Genomic DNA, 8,070 nt, shown 5'->3' with positions numbered 1-8,070 from the left:
AGGGTCTTTGGCTTTTAGTAGTGGAGTACAATGCATTTATATTTATTCTGGCAAGTTTGGTCTTATTTTCATGTTTGGGCTTTATTTTCATGTTTTGGCCTATACTTCCTCTTCTTTGTTTCTTTTGTTTTTTGCTTTCTGTGATATGCACAATGATTTATATGTTTTTATTTTCTGTGAGTTGGAAGGAGTACAGCCTATTGTTTTAATTCTGTTGAAACCTTCAAAATTGTAAAAAACTTTCTTGAACCCCTATTTCTCTAACTATCAGATCCCAGATAAACCTGTCATTTTTGTCTCCTTACAAGATAAGGTGGGAAGCTTTCCAGCTCTCTCCTTCCAGCTCCATTAAAGGCTCAGGTTATCATATCTCTTTTTAAAAAACCATATAGGTCTTCTTTTCTCTAAAATTGGTTTTTGAATTTGACATTCAAGTTTTCACCATGTTTATGATAATTATTTAAATTGAATTCTCTGTATTCAAATGGTTTTCATATATACTGTATGTTTCAGTTTCTGTGCCTGCACAAATTATCCTAAAACATAATGGCTTAAAACAATAATCATTTATTATCTCTTGCAGTTTCTGTGCATTAGAAATTTAGACAGGGTACAGGAGAGATGGGCTGTCTCTCTCCCACATTACCTGGGGTCTGAACAGGAAGACTCAAAAGCTCAAGTCTCTAGCATGGCTTTAGTCATCTGAAAGCTTGTTCGCCCAGATTTGGTGCTGGCTGTCAGCCAGTTGGGGGCCTGGCTGGGGCTATTAACCAGAACCCCCACATGTGAACGTTTGTGTTGCCTGGTCTTCCTCACAATATAGCAATACAGGAGAGGCTGAGTTCTAAGGGCAAGTTTCACACAGAGAGAGACAGACAGACAGACAGACAGTTGGAAGCCGTAGTGCCTTTTATGTCTAAACTTCAGAAATCATTTGGTGTCACTTCTGTGCATCTTATTGGTTGGGGAAGTTACAAAGTTCTGTCCAGATTCAATGGAAGCATGTCAACCTCATTTTGTTAGATCATGTGGGATGCTCGTACATACGCATGTCATGTATCTATTTTTAGCCAAACATAAAAGGCCTTTCAAAGTGAGAAGCAGCGAGCATTTATTTGAGATGAAAATGAATAGTCATTCAGAAATCATCGATTCAGGCAGAAGCCCAAATAATGTTCCGATTACAAGACAAAGGCAAAGGTATTTCAGAGAAAGGGACAATTACACCAATAGAAGGAAGACATTTCCATTGGTGCAGATAGTATAACATAGTGACACTACTTCTTTTTCTTTTTTAATTGATTTTTAGAGAAAGAGAGAGAAACACTGATCTGTTCTATTGATTTATGCATTCACTGGTTGCTCCTTGTATGTACTGTGGCTGGAGAACCCACAGCCTTGTTGTATCAGGACGACACTCCAACCAACAAAGCTACCTGGCCAGGGATAGTGACACTAATTCTAAAAAATGTTTTCAGTTTTCAGTCTGGTAGTCATCAGTTTGGTAGTCGTGGTATCTCATTTCTTGTTACCCTTGCTAACCGTTCTTCAGGACACAAGGTTGCTTTAGACCCCGTGCAAAGGTTCTTTGGCCCTGCTTCAACATCCCAAAGTTTGAGATGGAAGGCAGGCAAGGCAGTTCCTCCAGCATGGGAGTTCTCACTCCATTTAAAATGTCTCCGTTTATTACACATTTTAAAATAATATACATATGAACATATATATGGCGGTGTGGTCATCTTTGAAAAACACACTGTACTTCCTTAAAGTCTTGATTTTTATTTATATTTCAGGCAGTTGGAGTATATATTTGAGTAATTCTTTCAGGAAGATTGCATGAATGAATATTTGAAAGTGTCCATAAAGTCTTAATGTGTAGCATGTAAAACCACCATAGTGTCTCTTATTTTAAAAATTATAAAAGTAATATAATGTCACTTTAAGCAATTCAAACATTGCCAAAAAAACCCTCAGAGGTAATGAAAATCTTTACTAGCCCCACCTAACATATATTATTATTATTACTCTTAAGAGGGATCATACTATCCATACTGTTTTTTAACATGCATGATGGGGTGGATCCCCTTTCTACCCCATTTTTGTAGATGACCTGTGAGTGTTTCCTCCTGGCAGCCTTGGGTAGTGTGGCCAGTTGGATCTGCTATATTCATCTGAAATTGTATGATGCCTTCATCCTTGAATAGCAAACCAACTGTGTAGGATATTCTTGGGTCGCGATCTTTCACACAATAAATGAGTCCAACCAACAGCAGAAATATTTAGGGACCTACAAAAATTCAGCCCAGTGGACATTCAGTTGATTTCCTTCCTCATGGTAGAAGAAGCCAGTTTTGTCTCCATTTGTACATTCATTTCAACATTCCTGATCTATAAATGTGCCTGTTCTTTGCATTCATCTTTGAACTGGTTGTAGCATCTTACTGGGTCCCTGGATCATAATTAGTTAAATAAAACCTTTAATGTGTTCATTTTGTATTTGTGTAAGATTTATTATTTTACCTTAAAAAAAAAACTATCCTTTAACAGTTCTTTCTTGAAAAGTTGAGAAGTGGTATATTTAGCACACATGGCAAGTATGATATAATGCTATGTATGAGCAATAAAATTTAAATATCTATATATAATATGATTATAACTACATTTAATATTCTTAAGGGGAAAAAAAACTAAAAAAGATAACCCAGAGTGTTTAGTCTGATATTTTTCATTATTATATTCTCCAAAATTTTTAAAATACGAGGCCATGCTACCTTTATTACATAAGTTCAGTGAGGCTAAAAGTCTAAACTTTTGTTTTATTAATGGAGTAATGATGGTTTTATGGATCTTGAAGGGCTGGAGAGAGGCATCCTGTTCTCTTCATGACCCCTGGGGTCAGGAGCAAGTTCTTCTGGGGAGTGAGGAGGTATATGATGGTAGTAATAGAAATAATAATAATGAACGTGTACAGGGTCCCAGGAATTGTGTTAAGCAGTGTCTAAGTTAACCCACACAACAACCCTTTGAAGTAGGTACTATGGTTTTCCCATTTTACAGATGAGGAAACAGAGGGGGTTAGGAAACTTAGGGGGTGAACGAGGTCATTTCCCCAACTACTATGTGGTCAAATGGGAGCTGAAGCTTGGGCTAACTCCCTTGCTAACCTGAGTCGTGTGAGAAACACTGGAAAGGGGCCTGACCTCTATGGCTCAGTAGGCTGGGCATCCTCCTGCAAAATGAAACCTGAAAGGTCGCTGGTTTAATTCCTGGTTGGTGCATGCCTGGGTTTCATGTTCAGCCTGCAGCCGATGTTTCTCCTTCTTCCTCCCTTCCCCTCTCCCTAAAAATCAATAAATAAAAGGTTAAAATACTGGAAAGGAAGTCCTGGACCTGCTTCTGAAAAATCACCCCACTGCCGAATCCATTGCACTGTGACTTTCTGATTTTACCCTTAGAAGGGAGCTTTAAACTTCAGGTTGGGGTCTCCTTGCTTCTTGGTATCTTCAGGTGGAGGTCTTGCCTCAGCCACTAAAACTCAGTTGGGTGAAGTGGTCCTCACTTTCCTCACCTCTTAAATGGCCATCCTGCAGCATTCTTCATTCGCTATGACAATGTTGAATTTCATCTGAGTCCTGTGCTCCCAAAAGGCAGCGATGGTTAAGAAATCCCCCACCCCTTAAATTCTGGGGAAATAACTAGCCGCAAAGAACCACCTTGCTCTCACATATTCCCAGAAAATAAACCCTCTTCGCCCTCTCTTCCTGTTACCATAGGACTCGCTGATGACTCCCTTGCTTACCTGTCTCTCTAAACTTCAGCCCTGCTTTTTCCTTGACACCTTCCTCATTAATGAACACTCTCCATACTGAAACAGTCTGAATTAAATCTCCTTCACCGTCTCGTACCTTTTGCTTTCACAATTACCAGAGGTGGTTGTCAGCGTCAATTGGGTGGGCCCAGAGCCCCAGGATCCAGTCTCGCCTCTCCATGCCTGGCAGGCGGCAGGCCTGGGTCGCAAGCTTGCCAGGCCTCCTTGCTTGCAGGATGTGTGAGGGGCAACTCAACCCCTCGAGGGAAGGCGGGGCCCGCGAGCAGCTGTAACTTTCGCGCGCCGCCACCAGAGGGCGGCAGCTCCGCGCAGGACGGCCCTCGCCTCGGCACCACCTCGCTCCTACAGAGAGCCTTTAAAATACGCTTGGGAAGTGGATGCCGCTCAGTTTTCAGCCCTCCAGAGCTTTCCCCAGTCCCCTCTCCTGCTTTCCTCTGCTCCCCCGGTTCACCCCAGGCGCCGTCTTCGTGTCCCTCACCTAGATAGACGTCCTCTGTTGACGCTCCTCACAAGGCTCTTGAATTTGCGAGCGGGGGCAGGGCTCAAAAGCCAGCCTCCAGCCTGGGGCCTCCAGTGCTTATCTGCTGACAAGGTTCCTTCCCCTCCTGAGGCCCTCTGGCCCCCATCTCGAGACAGGGAGAATTCCTGAGGCAGCTGGGGAATGGGGAAGAGAGGCGAGAAAGGAGGAGCCCCAGGAGCGCTGCTTTGGGCGCAGCCCTTAAGCTGTCACGTCTGTCAGCCATTTGGAACACTGCAATGTCCCCTTAAAGTGGACAAGGCACTTCCCAAGGTTCCCTGAGAAAAGTGATTACCCTCTGGTTGCACAGCTAGGAAATGGCAGACTAAGACAGGAGCTCAGTTCTCCAGGCCCCAAAGCCAGAGCTCCTGGGGTGACAGGCAAAGGTGATCTCTCAGGGCAGAGACCAAAATGCAGAGGCTTAAAGGTTTGAGTTTTATGTATTGACATGGTAAGATGATCACTTTTCCTTTTAAAGTGTATATTGTCTATGTACACATTTTAAAAGCAAATATAAAAAGAGAGGCTAAACTGTCCACAGTGATTGTTTCTGATGGTTGGAATGGTAGTGTTATGCAACAGAGGACCTGGCGCAGAGCAGGTCTGCCTCTGGCCAGCCAGTAGTGGGTTCTCAACTTCATGCAGGAAAGATTTCACAGCGTGAGTCCAGGTGATTGAGAATATGTTTATTAAAGCTGGGAACAGTGAAACAAGGAAGAGCTTAGCATAGAAGAAGCAACAGGAGAGAGCCTTGGCTGGATGCTTTGGCCCATTGGAAAATCAGAGAAAAGGGGCAAGTTTGGAGACAAGTTCAGGGGCTTAGCCCAGGCCCAGCTAATGCTGCCCATTGCTCCCCTGGTTGCAAGCCTCATGGGGACTTTTAGAGTTTAAGAGGCATATGCCTGTGGTGAGGAAAGGGAAGGGGAAGGTGTGGGGATGTTCCCCAGAGGGAGAGCACACTCTAGGTCCTTTGTCCTGAGGGATTTTATCTCTCTTACAGGCAGGAATCTTAGAGGAGTTCTCAGGGGAGGGTATCAGCAAAATACTCATCGGTTTTCCAGGTGTGCTGGTTCAAGACGGTGGTCTTTACTGATTGTCAGTCCAGGGCAGGAGATGGTTAGTTGCTGCAGCTGGTCCTAGAGTTGCCCACCTGGGTTTGCTGCTTTTCTGGGCCTGGGGCTGAAATACTACAGAGGCCTAGATGTTCTCTCCAGGGAGGTGACCTTCTATATCTGGCTGTATGTTGCTTAGCTAGTTTACTCAGCTGTCTTAGTTTCACCATTCCACTTTCCAAGGAATTTTCATAGCTTCTTACTCTCCTGCCTCAGCAGTAGTGGGAATAAGATTTTCATTTTTTCTGTGTTGTTCAAATTAATTGTTACCAGCATGTATAAACTAGAAAGAAGAATGAGTCAGTACTTCTGTTTGACAAAAAGTAATACATACTCTTGAAAGAACTGGAAAACACAAAAGAGAATGAAGAAAATAAATTTCATCACTAATGATCCTCCCCCAATAGGTATGGGTGTTTTTATTTCCAGTTGGTTTCTTTTTCTTCAAAATGTAAATAACAGTATTAACTGTTCAGGAATGTTGTGAAGGTTGAGCAAGAGAATGTATGTAATAGCTAACATTCCAGAAGTGTTAGCTATTTTTATATATCACAAAATCAGCACCGTACTGTATGTATCATTTATATGCTGCTGTTTTCACTTATAACATTGCTTCATGAACAGTTTCTCATGTCAACTAGTCTTTAAAAATTATATTTTTAGTGATTGCACATAATTTCATTCTATTTAAAGTACAATTTATTTAACCTATCCCCTACTGTTGAACCTTTAGATTGTTTCCAATTTTTGCTGTTAAAATAACAGTGAGATTAACATCTTTAAACATCTCTCCTTGTCAGCATTTCTGATTACTTCTTTAGATGGATTTCTAGAAGTAGGATTACTGGGACAAAGGGTGCAAATATTTTTCAGGCTTTTGATTCAGGTTACCAAATTGCTTCCCAGAAAGATCTGGCCAATGTGCACTCCCACCTGCAGTGTGTGAGAATGCCGGCCCCACAGCACACAAAGGAGGGATTTGAGGGGGATGAGTGAGATTTGATTATGTTGTTGGACTGAGGAGAACTAGTCCTGTAGGGAGAGAGAGTTTAAATTTCAGGAGAAACGGGGGATGTCTAGAGGAGTGCGGTCCCTGGGAGAAAGGGACAGGGTGTTGGAGCACATTTATAGGGCTTGCCTTGGACTTAAGAATGTGCCATAGGCCCCAGCCAAGTAGTTCAGTTGGTTAGAGGACTATCTTGGTGTGCCTAGGGTGCGGGTTTGATCCCTGGTCAGGTCAATGTTTCTCTACCCCCAACCCCCCCAAAAAAGAATGGTGCCACCACAAAAATGTCAACTACTTCAACCCACTGTAGCCTTTTACTCTCCTTAAGTGAAAAGTTGCATCCCTCTCCTCAAATCCCCTCCCTCTTTAGTCCTCACCTTTACTCAGGATAGATGACTGGCTTCCTGCTTTTTTGAGTAAAGGGACCCCCAAGGAACTCGCTCTCTGGAATCTCACTTACCCACTTACAGTGAATGTTACTCACATCCAATAACACCTCCTACCACCAGTCTCACAAAATGAGTTGTCACTGCTTAAGGGCTGTGTGTGTGTGTGTGTGTGTGTGTGTGTGTGTGTGTGTATTTTCTCTACAGGGTGTAACCATCTGGGGAAGAAAAAGGCACATACTTATTCATTTAAATCAAATCTTTCAAAACATATGTTAATAGTAGAAAACAATGTGGTTGAGGGAGTCAAGGTAGAGAAAAATTTATGAATATCTGGATTTGTACTAAACTTTCAAGGAACAGTTAATTCCTGTTCTATGTGAGTTTTTTAAAAAAATTGAAAAAAGGCAAAAGCTGCCCAGATTATGTTAAGAAACCAGTGTAATCTTGGTTCCAAAATCAGTAAGGACAAGCCAGGAAGTGAAAAAAAAAATAGGCTCATTTTACCTAAGATCTAGATACAAAAATCCTAAATAAAATATGAGTTGTCTTGGCTTGGTGGCTCTTTTGGTTGGAGTGTTATCCTGTACATCAAAATGTTGCTGGTTGGGTCCCCGGTTGGGGCACAGACCTAGGTTGCGGGAGGCAACTGGTCGATGTTTCTCTCTCACATAGCTTTTTCTCTCTCTCCCTGCCTTCCTCTCTGTCTAAAATGAGTGAATATATCCTCAGGTGAGGATTAAAAATATGTATGTGTGTGAGTTTATATATTCTAAAAAATAAATTTTGATGAAGTAGGGTTTATCCCAGGAATCCCAAGTTGGCTCAACATCAGAAATTACCTCATTAATCAAGGAAATATTATTTCAACTGATAAAAGAAAGCATTTGATAAAGTTAATTACCAATTTATAGTTAAATAATAACTTAGCAAACTGGATATAGAAGAGACATCCTTAACTTGCTAAAGGTTATATAGCAAAAACAATCATAACACTTAATGAAGAAACTTGAAGTGCATTCTCTTTAAGGTTTCGAATAAATAGAAAATCTAACAATCCTGTACTACTTGGTATATAATAATGGAAGTTCTAGGTGAAGCTACTAGTGAAGAAAGAATTAGAGATAGAAGGTTTAGAAGACATAGAATTATTTTTATGTAAAGATAATATTTTCATTTGCTTTGAAAAAGAGAATAAAAAAATACAGTGTTTAAACTCT

The sequence above is a fragment of the Pteronotus mesoamericanus genome, unplaced genomic scaffold, assembly GCF_021234165.1.
Source record: "Pteronotus mesoamericanus isolate MK-2021 breed Mesoamerican mustached bat unplaced genomic scaffold, CSHL_Meso_final contig_164, whole genome shotgun sequence".
Classification (NCBI taxonomy): domain Eukaryota; kingdom Metazoa; phylum Chordata; class Mammalia; order Chiroptera; family Mormoopidae; genus Pteronotus; species Pteronotus mesoamericanus.
This window is presented reverse-complemented; position numbering follows the sequence as displayed.